Below are 20,428 nucleotides of genomic sequence, written 5' to 3'. Positions count from 1 at the left end.
AGGTAAAGAAAAAATGAAAATATATGAACCCCAAAAAACAAAAGAGACCATGAAAGTGTGCAAGTCAAAATGCCACTACTATTTACTTTATGCACAATAATGATCGTGTGCAACTTGTTATTCAAGCCATAATCCATGGCAATCAAACTGATTAATATTGATTATACCATGCTTTGAATTTTACGTTTATAGTTAGTGAATAAAATCTGACCAAACAGTTTAATCTTAGCAGATCATTAGGTAGGTAGAGAAAATAAAAGGAGCTCATTAGTTTAATCTGAGCCCTTGGATGATATAAGGTTAGACTTAGATAGTTTACTTTGTAAAAGAAAAATATTGATAAGGGTTTGCTAGCCTAAAATACACCCAAATAAAATGAAGAAAAAATGGTAGGGTAAGTAAATGGGTAAGTAGAAGAAAGGTTGCAGAAATATCAAGTGATTACACAAAAGAACTTATGTCATATTTAAATGCATCTTTCAAATGTGCATAAGAAGTAAACAAAGCAAGGAAAATGGTTTACAACTTGATTTATTTAACATCCCCTCAGTCATTTCACCCCTATACTTACTAATTTCCCATAAATAAGTTCTAAGTACTTAAATCCTTTAAGTCAAAGAGGCTCAGAGCATTTCTCTAACTTTTGGAGGGACCGACCCTCGACTTAATGACTTATGGGCACAAGTGTTATAATCCCCTTCATAAGATTCATCTCCATTCATTTCCCCTCATTAGTTTAATAAAACTCCTTTTCCTAAGGTTAAACTTCATTTACCTAGGAAAAGTAAACCCCCCCTCCCCCCCCCCACGTTAAAACAGATTTCATCCAAAAACCCAAAAGATAATTTTATCCTAAGTACTAAGTGTATGTAAAGCACGCAAATATTACATGTTACATTATTCTTAAGGAATATTAACCACCCCGCTCATTCATTTCATATTAATTTCTAATTTTATTGTATAAATCCCCTATAATTACCTTTTTCCTATATATTAATTAAACCCCTAAATTAAATATCCCAACCCTTAGTTTTAATAAAAAACTATATAAATTACCCATATCCCGATACAACCTTACTTAGTTTACCTAATCCCAGTAAACCTAAGTTAATCCCGTCATTAACCTCACCCGATTCCCTAATCCCACGATTAAAGCCCCACCCGATCACTTAACCCAGGATTAATTCCTAAACTAATCCCATACTGCCGAAGATTAAGGCTATGCCCCCCCCCCCCCCCCCAACTCCCATTCATTTCCTCTGCGCATCTTCTCCACCCAACTACCATCAGATCACAAGCGCCCAAATCTAATGGCCTACATCCATATCGGCCGAACCTGATTGCCGACATTTACCTGCCTGATAAGGCAGTTTTCCCCGACCCCCCGAATACTACGTGTTGTGCTCTAAGGTAGAGCGGGTGACCCTGTTAGGCCTCTATAATACAAGTGTAACCCCTTATTATTATTAGTACAACCTCCTTATTATAGTTTTGTACCCATGTAGTCCCCAAATTTTTATTATTGTGCCCCATAGAAGCCCACTATTGTTATTATTGTGCCCTTACATTATTATTGTTATGTCGGTTCTGATTATATTATGACCCCTTATACTCTTATATATAGAAAGGAGGTCTTGTCATTTGTATCATCGAATAATTGTTCATTTGTATAATGTAAAGGAGGTTGTCCCCTCGAAGAGGCTTATTTCTAAGGCGATGATCTATCTTTTCTATCTTTTTGTGAGTTGGTTTCATAACATTTGGTATCAGAGCTTTGGGTTTTAGGGTTTCACTGCTCCAAACAGGTCATCGTGGAATTTTCGCTATAATTTTTTTTTGTGATGTTTCAGAAGCTAAAAAAATCCATTTGTGAAGAAAGTGTTGGAAATAATACTGAGAGGGGGGGGTGAATCAGTATTATCAAGCAATTTACCAAATCTTCCTTATTTGATCTTTTGAATTATTCTTGCATATCAGTACCATAAAATAATGAGCATGAATAAAGAAAATAGACAGTCACACCAAAGAACACAAGATGTAAGGTGGAAACCCAATGCGGGAGAAAACCACCTGCTGCAATATGTCTCTATCTTCTTTCAAGAAATTCCTTTTACAATGATTTTGTACTGGTGCAGTCCTTTACCAGTACGCAGGCTGCAACCTGCAGAGAGCTACAACTCTCTCTCGTTTTCCAGTCTCTCCTGGAAGGGAGCTACAACCCCCTACTTCTTTTCATGAAGAAACAAATGATCAACAAGTATACAACAGATACAGTCCACTACAGATATCAGATCAGTAATTACAGAAACAACCCAGAACACCTTATGAACAGAAATATACAGTCAACAGATCATCTTAAGACAGGGACGCATATTTTCTTTCTGTGGCCTGCGACTGGACGCAGTCTACCTTCTTCTGTTCTGCGTGCAGACGCACTGTTCTTCTAAGCTTTTCTGCGACCGACGCACCCAGCAGCACTATCGCGCCGCGTCTTTCGCTTCAGAGACGCACCCAATAACACAGTCGCGCCGCGTCCTTTGCCTCAGAGACGCACCTGAGCTTTTACTGTACTGCGTCCCGGCGCACTTGCCCTTCACTGAACCTGCGTCCCTTCAGATATAAGAAATATGAGGACTTCAGAACCAACCCAAACACTCAGATCCACAGATCTGATCATGCGCCATAGAGATCATAGTCCATTAGAAGATTCGCCCTTATAGATCTGGACTAGATCTCACCAAGAGATATTCAACCAAGATGATGCTTAATCCAAATGAACTCCTTTGCTTTATATAGGCAAGCTTCTCCCCAAAACATGGAACAATACCACGAGCCGACACCATAGAAACACAAAACCGTCGGCTAGATACCACACAAGAAACCCCCACGTGCTTTTCTCTGCCTTGAAATGTGTGCACTGGGCGGACGCACCTCCTGAACGGCTGGCCTGCGTCCCTGGACGCGGGTTCTGTATGGTATACCTGCGGGGACGCACTTTCTGAACATGATTCCTGCGTCCTTCTTGATTTATCATCTGAATGGGTTTGCCATCAAGGACAACACCTGAATCATAATGCCAACAATCTCCCCCTTTGGACTTGATGGCAACCACATAATCTTCTCTTCAGCTTCATTCTCCCCCTTTGACATCAAGGGCAAAGGGTATGCTCCCCCTATGCTCATGCATCTCCAGATCTGTAACCAGAAATCCATCATGAAGGAGATAGAGACATATTGCAGCTATTTCCAAGATCTCCTTCTCCATAATGCCAACAATGCATTATGTGCTCCCCCTGAGCCTATACCACCAATAGGAAGATGATCAACAGTAAGATGATGCATCAACAACCCCCAGCTTTTGCCTGAGGTATTCAAAAGTGTCCCTGGGCAACGGTTTGGTGAAAATATCAGCAACTTGTTCCTTAGAAGGAACATACTCCAACTTGACCTTCTGTTCAAGTACTTGTTCCCGGAGAAAATGGTACTTGATTGGTATGTGCTTGGTTTTTGAATGCATAACCGGATTCTTTGAGATGCTGATTGCACTTGTGTTGTCACATAAGATAGGAATAGGAGGTGTACAAGTGATTTGATAATCCTGCAAAGTCTGCATCATCCAAAGAAGTTGGGTGCAACAAGATGCAGCAGCAACATATTCCGCTTCAGCTGTAGACAAGGCAATTGAACTCTGTTTCTTGCTGAACCAAGATACCAGTCTGGACCCATAAAGAATGCACCACCACTTGTGCTTTTCCTGTCATCCACGCTTCCGGCCCAATCTGCATCTGTATAAGCATGAAGAGTGAGATCTGTATCTCTAGGATACCATAAGCCATAATTTTGAGTCCCTTGAAGATATTTGAAAATTCTCTTCACTGCTTGAAGATGAGTCTCCTTTGGATTTGCCTGAAATCTTCCAACTATTCCAACTGCATGCATGATGTCTGGTCGGGTACCTGTCAAATATAGTAAACTTCCAATCATAGATCTGTAGGTTGGTTGATGTACTGCTGCAGATTCATCATTTGCACTGAGACTACATCCTGTGACCATGGGTGTACATACTGGTTTTGCATCTTCCATGCCATATTTCTTCAAAATCTGCTTGAGATACTTGGTTTGAGATAAAAAGATTCCTCCTTCCTTCTGTTGGATTTGCAAACCAAGGAAATATGTCAGTTCTCCTAGCAAGGACATTTCAAATTCTTTCTGCATGACCGAGGCAAAGCTTTGACTCATAGCTTCTTCATTGCTGCCAAAAATAATGTCATCTACATACACAACAAGTATTAGCAATTTGTCATTTTCAACTTTTATATACAGATTGCTATCTGCTGAACCTTTTGAGAAACCTTGTTGATGAAGATATTTGTCCAACCGGTAGTACCAAGCCCTTGGAGCTTGTTTGAGACCATAGAGAGCCTTTTTCAATCGGCATACAAGATTTGGATCATTTCCAAGAATGAACCCATCTGGCTGTTCAATGTACACTTCTTCTTCCAAGTCTCCATTCAGAAAGGCTGATTTCACGTCCATTTGAAATACTTTGAAGTTCTGAAAACTTGAGAGAGCAAGGAACATTCGGATGGCCTCAAGTCTTGCAACAGGAGCAAAAGTTTCTTCAAAGTCTATTCCTTCTTGCTGCGCATACCCTTTACAAACGAGTCTGGCTTTGTTTCTAATTACTTCTCCATTTTCATTCAATTTATTTTTGAAGACCCATTTTGTTCCAATAACATTCTTATCTTTTGGTCTAGGAACCAGCTCCCAAGTGTTGTTCTTTTCGATTTGCTCAAGTTCTTCATCCATTGCTTTCACCCAACATTCATCTTTGCATGCCTCTTTCACATTTTGTGGTTCGGTGGAGGAAAGTAATGCCAAATAGCTTGAAGCTTCTGCAACTGTTCTTCTAGTTTGTATACCTGCTTCTTTTTGTCCCATGATCTGAGATTCTGGATGGTTCTTCTGAACATATCTGGATGGAGTCTTTTCTTCTATTCTTGTCCGTTCTTCTGCTTCTTCGTGAGGTTCTTCTTGAGAAGGTTCTTCTTCTTCATCATTCTGTCTTTGAGGGTAGCTCTCATCTTCTTCGATGTCTTCACGATGTATTTGCCTAGGAATATATCCCTTTTCATCAACCACTACATCAATGCTGTCAACAATTCTGCCAAGTCTTTTATTGTAGCATTTGTATGCTTTGCTATGTGGAGAATAGCCAAGAAGAATGCCTTCATCTGCTCTAGGATCAAGTTTGCCAAGCTGCTCCTCAGTATTCTTGATATAGCATTTGCTCCCAAAGATTTTGAAGTGCTTTACCGAAGGAGTTTTACCACTCCAGAGCTCATGAGGGGTTTGAGTGCTGTTCACCCGGACATTTGTCTTGTTGAGAATAATAACCGCAGTATGTGCAGCTTCACCCCAGAAGGTTGCGGGGGTTCCTGATTCATCAAGCATAGCACGAGCCATTTGTTGGATTGTTCTGTTCATTCTTTCAACAACTCCATTTTGCTGAGGCGTTCTAGCTGTAGAGAATTCTCTCCTTATCCCATGTTCATCACAGAAATCGAAAAATTCATTTGAAGTAAATTCCCCACCTCTGTCAGATCTGAGGCACTTAATTTTGTGACCTGATTCATTTTCAGCCAAGGCTTTGAAGGTTTTGAATTTTTCGAATGCTTCATCTTTGTGCTTCATAAGTCCTAACCAAACAAACCTGGAGAAATCGTCAATAAATAATATCAAGTATTCCTCTCCTCTAGGTGTTCTTTTTCTGAATGGTCCACATACATCTGTATGTACTAGCTCAAGAGGCATGCTGGCTGATCCTTCTTTCTCTGGAAAGTTAGTTCTGGTTTGTTTTCCAAACTGACATGATCTGCATATGGTGTTGTCAGGAATTTTGATATCTGGAAGATCGCGAACTGCCTGATATTTGCAAGCTTTCCTTATTTGTGAGAAGCTTAGATGTCCCAACCTTCGATGCCATAACCAGTGCTCTTCATTCTTGCTTAGATAGCATTGTTGTTGTCCTTCATCAAATATGTATAGATTATTTGGAGTTCTCTTTCCTTTGAGAACTGTTTTACCTGTATCAAGATCACGAACAAGGCATCCATTTGATCTGAATATAACCTCGGTTCTTTGATCACACATCTGGCTGACACTTAGTAGATTATGCTTCAATCCATCAACAAACAAAACATTTCCAGCCTTAACATCTTCTTTTAAAGGAGCAATACCTTTTCCTTTTATAGTTGCAGGAGTATCATTTCCAAAAGAGACTTTCTTTCCCTTTTCTAAATTAGAATAAGACTCAAGTTTTTCTTTATCACCTGTCATATGCTTCGAACATCCACTGTCAATGTACCATAGATTTTCTTGTCCTTCTGCATAAAATGCTATCCCACATCTTTCTGTTTGAGGTTCCTTTATTCTCCATGTTTTGGCGCCTGAGGCTTGTTCTTTTTCTGCTCTTGTACCTTTCTTTCGGAAACCTGCTTCTGCATTCAAAGTCTTTATGTCCAAAATTATTGCAAATAGAACATTCAACTTCATTTTCAAGAGCTGAAAAGTTGTTATAGGTCCTTTTTGTAATCCCTGTCATACTTCTTTGTTTTTGAGCTTCCCTAGTCATGATTGTTTTATACGCAACACATTGAGCTGCTTTGTGACCAAAGTTATGGCAAGAAAAGCATTGTCCATTGAAGAAGCTTCTGCGATTATTGAATCTACCAGCCAACTGATTGTAATTTCTATTTTCATCTATTCTTGAACCAAATTGAGAAGATTTTACCTGTGGCTGGTTGTGGCTTTTGTTCACCCTTAAGCTGGATTGCCCCTGATAGTTTCTGCTTGACATTTGTCCCTGCTTTACCTGATGATCTTCCTTGTGCTCTTGCTCATTTCTTCTTGCTGCATCAAGATAACTTTTTGAAGTGGATGCTTGAGAAGTTTCTCCATTATAGCCCAAACCTGTCTTATTTAGTGGAGACCGCTGCACACTGATAATCTCATCCAAAGTTTCAGATCCTTTGACAAACTTGAGATTAATAGTTTTTGTTTTCTCAATTTCTTTTCTAAGACCAACAATTTCACCTTCTAATTTTTCAAGATGTTTTTCCTTTTCATCAATTTGGAATTGTAGAGTATCAATAATCATGTTCTTTTCTTCTATGCATCTCTTGAGTCTAGTAATTTCATCATAAAGGTTATCCACATCTACAGCATCCTCATAATCATCATCTTCAAATGCCATTAACAACCTATATTTATTACCTTGTTCATCTTCATCACTGTTTGATAAGCCATCACTATCTTCATGGGTGTAGTAGCTTTTCTTATTTGCGCTTTGTTTCTTGTTCCATCTAACTGGTTCCTTTCCTTTATCCTTATAAGAGCATTTTGCAGCATAATGACCTACTCTTCCACAAGCAAAGCATTTGAAAGGTAGCTTACCTCTGAACCTTCCAGAACCCCTTTGAAGATTTCTGACAAAATTTGATTCTTCTTCCTCTTCTTCTGGATCATGGCTTGCTTCATAGTAATCTTCTTTGCCTGATGCTTTAAAAGCAGCCTCCCTTCTGTCTGATGGTCCTCCCTTTCTCATTTCATAAGCAGTTAGAATTCCATGTAGCTGAGACATAGTGAGAACACGGAGATTTTCCTTTTCTTCTATTGCAGATACTTTAGATTCAAACTTGGGGGATAATGATCTTAGAATCTTTTGAACTACTATAGTCTCTTTTATTTCTTCACCCAAATTTTTCATACAATTAACAATCTCATCTACCCGAAGAAAATAATTAGCCACACTTTCATCATTATACATCTTGAGAGTCTCATATTGAATCCTGAGAGTTTGAAGTTTAGCTTCCTTTACCTGTTCATCTCCTTCATAGCTAGTGATCATTTTGTCCCATATCTCTTTTGCTGATTTGAAGTGCATGACCTTCATGAATTCTGTTTGGGATATACTTCCTAATAGAGTACTGACTGCTTTTGCATTTGTTTCATACTGTCTTTTTCTCAGCTGGATCTGTAGGAGTAGCTGAAGGAAAAGCATAGCCTGTTTCTACAATGTTCCAAACTTCAGTACCAAGAGATTGAAGATATGCAGTAACTCTTACCTTCCAATAATTGAAGTTTGTCCCATCAAAAACTGGTGGCCTGATTGATGCTTCTCTCTCGTAGTTGCTCATGATGAACGATCTACCTTCAAGCGATCAAGCTTTTCTGAAGGACCTGCTCTGATACCAATTGTTGGAAATAATACTGAGAGGGGGGGGTGAATCAGTATTATCAAGCAATTTACCAAATCTTCCTTATTTGATCTTTTGAATTATTCTTGCATATCAGTACCATAAAATAATGAGCATGAATAAAGAAAATAGACAGTCACACCAAAGAACACAAGATGTAAGGTGGAAACCCAATGCGGGAGAAAACCACCTGCTGCAATATGTCTCTATCTTCTTTCAAGAAATTCTTTTTACAATGATTTTGTACTGGTGCAGTCCTTTACCAGTACGCAGGCTGCAACCTGCAGAGAGCTACAACTCTCTCTCGTTTTCCATTCTCTCCTGGAAGGGAGCTACAACCCCCTACTTCTTTTCATGAAGAATCAAATGATCAACAAGTATACAACAGATACAGTCCACTACAGATATCAGATCAGTAATTACAGAAACAACCCAGAACACCTTATGAACAAAAATATACAGTCAACAGATCATCTTAAGACAGGGACGCATATTTTCTTTCTGTGGCCTGCGACTGGACGCAGTCTACCTTCTTCTGTTCTGCGTGCAGACGCACTGTTCTTCTAAGCTTTTCTGCGACCGACGCACCCAGCAGTATTATCGCGCCGCGTCTTTCGCTTCAGAGACGCACCCACTAACACAGTCGCGCCGCGTCCCTTGCCTCAGAGACGCACCTGAGCTTTTACTGCACTGCGTCCCGGCGCACTTGCTCTTCACTGAACCTGCGTCCCTTCAGATATAAGAAATATGAGGACTTCAGAACCAACCCAAACACTCAGATCCACAGATCTGATCATGCGCCATAGAGATCATAGTCCATTAGAAGATTCGCCCTTATAGATCTAGACTAGATCTCACCAAGAGATGTTCAACCAAGATGATGCTTAATCCAAATGAACTCCTTTGCTTTATATAGGCAAGCTTCTCCCCAAAACATGGAACAATACCACGAGCCGACACCATAGAAACACAAAACCGTCGGCTAGATACCACACAAGAAACCCCCACGTGCTTTTCTTTGCCTTGAAATGTGTGCACTGGGCGGACGCACCTCCTGAACGGCTGGCCTGCGTCCCTGGACGCGGGTTCTGTATGGTATACCTGCGGGGACGCACTTTCTGAACATGATTCCTGCGTCCTTCTTGATTTATCATCTGAATGGGTTTGCCATCAAGGACAACACCTGAATCATAATGCCAACAGAAAGTGCATTGAACCTTTGGTTCAAGTTTCAGATTTTGTCTCGCTATATTTTCAGATATATGGTTTGAGGAAGTTAGGGCTTTTTCTATTGGGTTGTGTTATATTCTTTCCATGACTAGCACATGCAGTTAACCGAGGGGTTAGAGGGGGGTGGAGCCCCCCTTCGTTGCGTTGATTGTGTAGTGGGTGGGGGGGTCACAGGGGGTTTGAGGTGTACCCATAACACCACTTTATGGGGTCCGAGGCAGCGCCCTCAAAAATTTTGGTTTTGGACCCTATGTTAGGTTGGGCGGACCCACTTATGGTTTTGTGCATGATTTTCGCACATGTTTTTTGGACGCGATGGTTTTCAGCCCATGGTATTGGATGCTTCAACATGTATAAATATGTATTGTAACATTGAAAGGAAAATAATGAAAAATCAAGCTGGTAGTCCCAATTTTGGGATCTAGGGGAAAATATCTGTGTATATGTGTTTTATGTGTTACGCTCTCACATTATTTATTTTCTGTGTTTTTTAGAATTCGTATGTAGGTAATTTCTGTATGGGGTTAAAACCTACATTTGGTATCAGAGCAGATTTGGCTTCAAGGGGATGCCTTTGTTGCTAAGGGGTTTCGCTTGGGCCTGTGGTAGACCTTGTTCAGTGGGAGATCTGTGAGATCAATTCTGGTGGTGAAAGAAGATGGAAAGCAGTAGAAAGATAGAGATCGAGAAATGTAATGGTTAGAGTTTTGAGTTGTGGAAACTCAAGATGGAGGATCTGTTGGTGGATAAAGATCAGTGGATCACGGTAGATCTGGGTACTAAACCAATGGGAGTGTCCAATGAAGAATGGAAGAAGTTGGATCGAAAGGCAAAGAGCACAATACGATTGTGTGTCTTAGATTTAGTATTGCTAAATGTATCAGGGGAAGCTACATCAAAGGCTTTGTGGGACAAGTTAGGGAGTTTGTACCAATCTAAGTCTCTGGTGAATAAAATGTTCCTGCGGAAAAAGATGTATAACCTGAGGATGAAAGACGGAGACTCAGTGACAGAGCATCTAAACACATTTAATACTGTGGTAAGTCAGTTAACATTTGTTGATATTAGAATTTCAGATGAAGATAAGTGCATCAGTTTGTTGTGTTCTCTACTAGATTTGTGGGATAGTCTGGTTATTGCAATAGGTAGCAATGCAACTGCCTTGCAATTTGATGAAATAGTCTCAGCCTTGCTGACGGAGGAGATGAGACGGAAAAATATGGAGAGACAGAATGGTGATGCCTTGTCTGTATGAGGACGGTCCCAAAACAGAAACAAAAATAAGTCATCGAGTGGGAGATCTAAATCTAGAGGGAGATCTAAATCTCTGAGAAAACCTGTAAAGGTGGCATGCTGGAAATGCGGAAAGGAATGGCACTTCAAAAGGGACTGTAAATCTAAAGCTCCTGATAAAGGAAAGGGATCTGATGATGCTCCTTCTATAGAGGCAAAAACCACCTCAGATGAAGGTGGGGATGTGTAGTTGGCTTCTTCAAGTACACATGTAGATCATGAGGCATGGTTGATTGACTCAGGTGCATCCTTTCACTTCACTCCCCATAGACAGTGGTTTTGTGAGTATGAGAAATACGATGGTGGTGATGTCTTCTTGGGGGATGATAGGAAGGCTAGGATCGTTGGTTGCAGAAAAGTAAAGTTGAAATTTCAAGGTGGAAGGGTTAGAACACTTCCAGGTGTTCTGCATATTCCTGCATTAGCCAGAAATCTGATTTCTGTTAACAAGCTGGATGATGCAGGTGTAAAAATAGTGTTCGAGAAGGATACTTGCAAGATGGTTCAGGGAGCACTGGTATTGATGTAAGGAGTTCGGATTGGAACTTTGTACAAGCTGCAAGGTAGCACTATTATTGATGGGTGCAATAGTTCTATGGTTCCTGAAAGTGGAGCAAAAAATCTAGTGGTCTTTGGAGAGGAGACCATGTTGTGGCATCAAAGGCTTGGACATATTGGAGAGAAGGGCCTTCGATTACTTCATGGTAAAGGTATGGTAGAAGATATGAGTAATAGCTCTCTAGATTTTGATTTCTATTGAAAATTGTGTATATGGAAATAGAATTAGGTGAGTTTCCCCTCTGGTGGTAAGAGGGCAAAACAGATATTAGAGCTTGTGCACAGTGATGTGTTTGGACCTGTGAAGGTTCCATCAGTGGGTAAGTCTGTGTACTATGTATCATTTATAGATGACTTCTCAAGGAATACATGGATATATTTCCTTAAGAAGAAATCTGAAGTCTTTGACAGGTTTAAAGAATTTAAGGCTTTCGTGGAAAATTAGACAGAGAAGAAGATAAAGGTGCTGAGAACAAATAATGGTGGAGAGTTTTGTAGCAAGGAATTTGAAGAATTCTGTAAAAGTGTGGTATAGCATGGCAGAAGACTACTCCATATACACCTCAGGAAAATGGAGTTTTAGAAAGAATGAACAAGACATTGATGGAAAGGGCAAGAAGCATGCTCAGTGGTGCCGGGTTAGGACGGGAATTCTAGGTAGAGGCGGTGGATACTACATGTTACCTGGTCAATAGGTCACCTTCATCAACATTGGAGGATAAGACTCCACAAGAGGTATGGACTAGTAAGAAACTCTCTCTTTCACATCTAAGGGTATTTGGATGTGATGCATATGTACATGTTCCAAAGGAGAAAAGAACCAAGTTCGATAGTAAATATGAAAAGTGCATCTTTCTTGGGTATAAGGATGGTTTAAAGGGTTATAAGCTTTGGAACCCAGTAATAAGGAAGATTGTGTACTGGTAGCCTCCTGCTGCAGCAGGTATTCATCTTTCATGATTGAGATTTTTACATGCCAAATATGTCATACTTTGCAAGCTGCAGTGTTCCATATTTCCACAAGAAGCAATGAAAGTGTGCTGGTCCAAATGCCAGTGTTGTATTCCATTTTTGATGAGTTTTTCAGTTAAGGGAAGGCCAAACAGCTAAATCCTGGCCTCCCTAGGTTTCAATTTCCTGTTTTAGGATATAGAGAATGATACCTGTCCAAATAGTTCAATCTTGGCACATTTGTAGATAAGTAGAGAATCGAAGGGACCCAACTATTTAATCTGGGCCCTGGCAGAAATAAGTGTAGGTTTAGATAGGAAATGTTCAAAAGAAAAAATTGTAAATCTGGGTTTTCAAGCCTAAGTGCACCCGATCAAAAAAAAAAAGAAAAAATGTTAGAAAAATAGGCTGGGTAGGTAGCTGTGTGGTTGCAGAATTATAAATTGTGATCAATTTTGTGGTACAAAGTGTTTTATCTTTTCGGATCACAGTGCAGGTAGTTTTCAGGCAAAGGAGCTCAAAGCTAGACATCACTAACTCCCCCTTCTTCTAAGTTCCCCAAGTCACTTACTAATTTCCCAAAGAGGTCAAGATCTGCTTGAGCCTCTTAGTCTCATCATACTCCATATCAGTTGCCTTGGTGAAGATCTGCTTCACTCAAGGATCTCAGTTCTTTACAAGTTCTTTTCCCCAAATTTAGCCTAAGGTCCCTGACCTTAGCGCTTGCTTATCACTTTCATATTAACTACTAACAATATTGTATAGCTCCCTATCAGTTTTCCCCTTTCCCCTATTAAAACTTTGTATATATAATTCCCCTATGTGAATAGTCCCTCCCTGGAAATATAGCCATATTTTTATAAGTCCGGGAAAAAGTGGTCCATCCGGGGCTGTTTTTAGCCCATCCGTGTCTTAGCAGGGATTAATCTGACACCTGGTCAGACTAATAACCTCTTCCCTAACCCTCAAAAACCCACTTTTTTGCCCCCAACCCAAAGTTTTGGCATCAAATATTAAACCCCACCACATAAAACCCCCGTAAACCCGCATAAACCATTGTTTAAACCCACCCGCGCGCTATATTTAAATGGGAATATTCCCGCGAATATCCCCGCCCACTAACCCGCCGCCGCCTCGCGTCTACCGCCAACCGTTGGATTGCCCGCCCCGCAGATCAACGGTGGGCAGGCTGCCCCATCCCCGAACCGCCCGAGCTTTAGCGTCCGGGAGATGGGCGGTATTGCCGCCGTACTCCTGCCACGCGTCAGCTCCTGAGCTGTGGCGGAGGCTCCCCTCACAAAACCGCTCTCCCCCAAAGGTGGTGCGCCACAATAATGCTTACCGCCTCCTGCCCAGTGACGTCACCGCATACGTCACCCCCTGCACAGTCACTGCTTACGTCACCCCCTCTGCCCGGTCACATGTCCAGTCATCTACCTGCGTGGCCCCTTGCCACGTGTCATGCCACGTCACCATCCGTACATGATGATGTCATGCTGACGTCATCCCGCCACGTCATCATGCTGACGTCATCGTTGACGTCACCCGCCATACAATGTCACATCATGCTGACGTCATTAGCACTTTTTTGGCGCGAAGGGCAAAAATCGCACTTCAGAGCCCCGGAATCAGATTCTGAGGCAGTTTTTGATGAGCGAAATTGCTCATCGCTAGATTTTTTGGGCTTGAATGGGGAATCTTCATGGAATATTTTCATTTTGCGGCCCCCAGCAAGCCCGAAAGGCGCTGAATGACACATTTTTCTTTTCGAAGCTTGCCTGAAGGAGCAAAAAACAGTTTTGAAAGAAACAGAGGCCGAACAGCGGCCATTAATGTGTGAATGAGACCCACAGCATGCCGAACAACATCAAGTTATTGCCAAAGAGTATCAGAGGAAGGAGGAGAGCCAAAGAGTATCAACCGAATATTTTTAAGGGCTCGAAGCACCTGAACATTGATGAGCCCCCCAGAAAGTCAAAAACAAAAAGAGTAAGCCCGTCCTAGCTCTCAAATCACAGTCAGAAGCATTCAATGCCGCCGAACAGCAAGGGTGCAAAGACCAATGCACAGTTATGAAAGATGAACAACACACAGCCACCAGGACAGACATTAACTCATCTTGTTACAGCTGCCCCCAGCATAGCTCAAAGATATTTTCTGGCATTTATTTCTAGATAAGATTAGGTTAAAAGTAATCAGTTTTCTGTCAGACCTGTTAGGTCTGCTGTAAAAGATAAATTTTGGAAAAATCTTCCCTATATATGCCACCCTCTGTATTGTTTAAAGGGTCGGTTGGTTGATAGTCTTCAGTGGAGACTCGCACTGTATACCTGATATGTTTTCTGTAATCAAAGACTGCTGAAAGGCTTGGAGGAAAGATTGTCTGCTCTGTGTCTAATGGTTTTGAAGAAGTGAATTTGGAATTCTTGTGCTGCAACATGACTCAATAAGTTTTCCTACCTCTGTTTTTCCATTGATATACCGTCTAAAATAGTAGAAAGAAAGAATAGTCTAGAATTGGTTTAAACGCCCTCTATGCTCATTTTCTGCTATTTCTTTATGTTTTCATCTGGGTTAGTAATGAATATGAATTCCATATGGCTCATGTTTCCCCTAATCCCTTCATCTTTGACAATTGTCTAGGAATTCTTAATTGCTCCTAGACAGAGCTCATTCACCTTCCCCTTTTTAAGCCGAGTGAGAGATTCTTTATTGCCTCTCATTCCTTATCCCTCATTCCATCCTTTTAAGCTTTAAGTGTTGTTTCATGACTAGCTACCTTGCTCCTTATTTCTCTTGTGACCAAGAAAACGCACCAGCACTCCCACTCCTTGACTCCACGCCCAATGGTTTGAAACTTACCAGACTATGTTTTTCCTCTCTACTTGAGACATCCTCCTTCCCACCGAAAACAAAACAAAAACCCCTGAACTTGATAACTAGCCTAAAAACATTTTAAACAAAGCTAAACCTAAAAGAGAGAGCCCTCTCTGATTGCAGGTTGGCTAGAACCTGCAGTCCAAAGTTGGTATGTGGTTACCTCGGTCGTATCCTTTTCCGAAGCTTAAGGACAACTTGAGTGATAACATAATGGCGACTCCACTGGGGATCTTCCTCAGATAAGTTTCACAAAGAAAGTTGGAAAGCTCCACTGGGAAGACCCAAACCTTCACAACCTTTTTTCAAGTCTAGCTCTAATCTTTGATGGTGGACAGAGATCAGGCACTCAAATTTAGTGTATCCACCTGGCAACTCCACATCATCCTCATAATAAAGACTCCACTGGAGAAATGAACCCAAAAGAAATTTATGAGCAGATCAGGTTTTTGACCTGGATTATTATCCAAGAGTTCATGTTCTTTCTCCTCCATAAAATTTTGCTGTACATATCATTTGAATTTTACTTTTATGTTTTCCCGTAGAAAATGTTGAGGAAAGCCCTCCTTGCACACCCGAACAACATCCTTTAAATGCTGCTAATGCTCACCTTGTAGTCAAGGAGGACACTACTGTCACAACAAATCATCCTATCCCTATTCATACCGAACCCAGTCATTTAGTCCCTATACACAATCACGTACCTCGTAAAGTTCCTGATAGATATAAACCACTCATTCTGCCTCCCGTGCTTAATCCTTTGCCCAAAAATCATCCCATGTATCTCCCAAGATTTGATGGAGAGAGTGGAGTTACTGCTCAAAAGCATATTCAGGCTTTTGAAGATTATTTGAACATTTTTGAAGTGGAGGATGAGGATGTTAGTGTTAGGCTGTTTGCCCTTTCTTTGCAAAGTGAAGTTAGGACTTGGTTTAAAGCATTGCCTGAGGCAAGCATCTCAAATCTCCAGCAATTATTCAAACTCTTCCTTGATAGATGGATGATCAAAGTCAATTTCCTCGTGCTCATAGAAGAATATAATCAGTTAAAAAGGATTCCAAATGAATCTATTCAGCAATTTTCTGACCGATTCAATCAAGTTTATCATTCAATACCATTAAATATAAGACCTCCCCTTGATTTTGCCCTATTACATTATCCAGCAGCATTTGATCCAGAAATAGAATTTCATCTGAGAGAAAGGAGCCCCTCTACTATGCAACAGATGTAGAACATGGCAATAGATGTAGAGGCTAATCTGAAAGTTAGGAAGGGGAAGTTGAAAGCATTAAAAGGGGACGAACTTGATATCTTTGTAAAGAAAGCAGAGGAATTAAAGCAGATGTGCACAATAGAAGTTGAATGTCTAGAGCACCATAACAGATATGTTTTGCAAAAGGAGAGTAATGATATTCATGAACAAACCTGCCACAAAACAGATGACATATTCATATCGCCATACATGATGGAGCAGTCTCCTGATATAATGTATGAATATAGTAGCTTCTCTTCTTTCAACTGTCTGCCCAAATATGATCAGTATGATGATGACTGTGAGCCTAACGACCAAATCAGCCTTACAGAGGAGTCAGACATTATTTTGGCAGAAAGCTCAGTTCAGGTTCAGCTGCCTGAACCCAATGATCAGCATGCCCATTTCAGCTATGAAGAGAAGGAGGAAAAGGCAGAAAATTTTAAATTCAGTGAAGGAGCTTTACCATTTTGTTTCAAGTCTTTTCAGTTTATTAGGGAAAATTATCATGCTGTTAATAATCAAGTGTCACCATGTTCTGTTACTGATCAGCTAGAGGAAAGTCCAGGCCCTGCTCTTAAAGCATCAACACTAGATTTGCAGCCCCAAAGTGCCAGTGAATGTCAGATTGAGGAAGACTCAGAAGTGGCAGCATGTGACCAGATAATCCAACTGGATTCCCTGCCATTGGGTTTGCAGCCATCTCAGATATTTGAAGAAGAAAAGGAACAGTCAGCACAAGTCTGTCAGGTGCCATCTGAGCCAGCTTTCAAAAAATTACAGGTACCATCCCATGTTTTGCAGAATTCATCTGATGGTAAGCTGCGTGATGAGGTAAAACACTGCTCTTCTCCGCTAGCAGGCTGCGAACCACAGTATCAAGTGGTTGATGATCCACTAATTCTAAAGCGTGATAGCTATCCCAAACTTTTGTACAGTTCTTTAGTTCAGTACAACAATAATGTATATATGCTACAGGACCCTTTTGTACAGTTTCTTGTTTCAGCAAAGAAGATGAGCAGCTTCCTGACCTTCTCAAAGATCAACAAAGCCATATCAGATTGCAAGATCTTCAATTCAGGTAACAGCAAGCACGAGCAACAGAATCCATTCATGTTCATAATGCTTAAGTGGCTGCATTGGCTGTTTCATTACACCTAACGGAAAAGTAAGTGCTGGTTAGGGTAGGTAGGTAGGATAAATAAGGCAACCGGCCAAGCAAATTTTGCAGAATACAGCAGCAATTGAATATAAGGCAGTCTGACCTGCTGTTCTTGGCTTTTCACAAGGAAAAGCCATCCCCAAGTGGAGCCACTGTTAGCCTCCTGCTGCAGCAGGTATTCATCTTTCATGATTGACATTTTTACATGCCAAATATGTCATACTTTGCAAGTTGCAGTGTTCCATATTTCCACAAGAAGCAATGAAAGTGTGCTAGTCCAAATGCCACTGTTGTATTCCATTTTTGATGAGTTTTTCAGTTAAGGGAAGGCCAAACAGCTAAATCCTGGCCTCCCTAGGTTTCAATTTCCTGTTTTAGAATATAGAGAATGATATCTGTCCAAACAGTTCAATCTTGGCAGATTTGTAGATAGGTAGAGAATCGAAGGGACCCAACTGTTTAATCTAGGCCCTGGCAGAAATAAGTGTAGGTTTAGATAGGAAATGTTCAAAAGAAAAAATTGTAAATCTGGGTTTGCAAGCCTAAGTGCACCCGATCAAAAAAAAAAAAGAAAAAATGTTAGAAAAATAGGCTGGGTAGGTAGCTGTGTGGTTGCAGAATTTTAAATTGTGATCAATTTTGTGGTACAAAGTGTTTTATCTTTTCAGATCACAGTGCAGGCAGTTTTCAGGCAAAGGAGCTCAAAGCTAGACATCACTAACTCCCCCTTCTTCTAAGTTCCCCAAGTCACTTACTAATTTCCCAAAGAGGTCAAGATCTGCTTGAGCCTCTTACTCTCATCATACTCCATATCAGTTGCCTTGGTGAAGATCTGCTTCACTCAAGGATCTCAGTTCTTTACAAGTTCTTTTCCCCAAATTTAGCCTAAGGTCCCTGACCTTAGCACTTGCTTATCACTTTCATATTAACTACTAACAATATTGTATAGCTCCCTATCAGTTTTCCCCTTTCCCCTATTAAAACTTTGTATATATAATTCCCCTATGTGAATAGTCCCTCCCTGGCAATATAGCCATATTTTTATAAGTCCGGGAAAAAGTGGTCCATCCGGGGCTGTTTTTAGCCCATCCGTGTCTTAGCAGGGATTAATCTGACACCTGGTCAGACTAATAACCTCTTCCCTAACCCTCAAAAACCCACTTTTTTGCCCCCAACCCAAAGTTTTGGCATCAAATATTAAACCCCGCCACATAAAACCCCCGTAAACCCGCATAAACCATTGTTTAAACCCACCCGCGCGCTATATTTAAATGGGAATATTCCCGCGAATATCCCCGCCCACTAACCCGCCGCCGCCTCGTGTCTACCGCCAACCATTGGATTGCCCACCCCGTAGATTAACGGTGGGCGGGCCGCCCCATCCTCGAACCGCTCGAGCTTTAGCGTCCGGGAGATGGGCGGTATTGTCGCCGTACTCCCGCCACGCGTCAGCTCCTGAGATGTGGCGGAGGCCCCCCTCACAAAACCCCTCTCCCCCAAAGGTGGTGCGCCACAATACCGCTTACCGCCTCCTGCCCGGTGACGTCATCGCATACGTCACCCCCTGCACAGTCACTGCTTACGTCACCCCCTCTGCCCGGTCACATGTCCAGTCATCTGCCTGTGTGGCCCCTTGCCACATGTCATGCCACATCATCGTCCGTACATGATGACATCATGCTGACGTCATCCCACCACGTCATCATGCTGACGTCATCGCTGATGTCACCCGCCGTACAATGTCACGTCATGCTGATGTCATCAACACTTTTTTGGCGCGAAGGGCAAAAATCGCACTTTGGAGCCCCGGAATCAGATTCTGAGGCAGTTTTTGATGAGCGATTTGCGCATCGCTAGATTTTTTGGGCCTGAATGGGGAATCTTCAGGGATTCTTTTCATTCTGCGGCCCCCAGCAAGCCCGAAAGGCGCCGAATGACCCATTTTTCTTCGCGAAGCTTGCCGGAAGGAGCAGAAAACAGTTTTGAAAGAAACAGAGGCCGAACAATGGCCATTAATGTGTGAATGAGACCCATAGCAGGCCAGAACAACATCAAGTTATTGCCAAAGAGTATCAGAGGAAGGAGGAGAGCCAAAGAGTATCAGCCGAAGATTTTTAAGGGCTCGAAGCACCTGAACATTGATGAGCTCCCCAGAAAGTCAAAAACAAAAAGAGTAAGCCCGTCCTAGCTCTCAAATCACAGTTAGAAGCATTCAATGCCGCCGAACAGTAAGGGTGTAAAGACCAATGCAAAGTTACGAAAGATGAATAGCACACAGCCACCAGGACAGACATTAACTCATCTTGTTACAGCTACCCCCATCATAGCTCAAAGATATTTTCTGGCATTTATTTCTAGATAAGATTAGGTTAAAAGTAATCAGTTTTCTGTCAGACCTATTAGGTCTGCCGTAGAAGATAAATTTTGGAAAAATCTTCCCTATATATGCCACCTTCTGTATTGTTTAAAGGGTCGGTTGGTTGATAGTCTTCAGTGGAGACTCGCACTGTATACCTGATATGTTTTCTGTAATCAAAGATTGCTGAAAGGCTTGGAGGAAAGATTGTCTACTCTGTGTCTAATGGTTTTGAAGAAGTGAATTTGGAATTCTTGTGCTGCAACATGACTCAATAAGTTTTCCTACCTCTATTTTTCCATTGATATACCGTCTAAAATAGTAGAAAGAAAGAATAGTCTAGAATTGGTTTAAACGCCCTCTATGCTCATTTTCTGCTATTTCTTTATGTTTTCATCTGGGTTAGTAATGAATATGAATTCCATATGGCTCATGTTTCCCCTAATCCCTTCATCTTTGACAGTTGTCTAGGAATTCTTAATTGCTCCTAG

The sequence above is a fragment of the Pinus tabuliformis genome, chromosome 5_2 (genome assembly GCF_031772625.1).
Source record: "Pinus tabuliformis cultivar Carrire ecotype Pingquan chromosome 5_2, CPIR1, whole genome shotgun sequence".
Classification (NCBI taxonomy): domain Eukaryota; kingdom Viridiplantae; phylum Streptophyta; class Pinopsida; order Pinales; family Pinaceae; genus Pinus; species Pinus tabuliformis.
The sequence above is the reverse complement of the archived record's forward strand: the minus strand, read 5'-3'. Positions refer to the sequence as shown.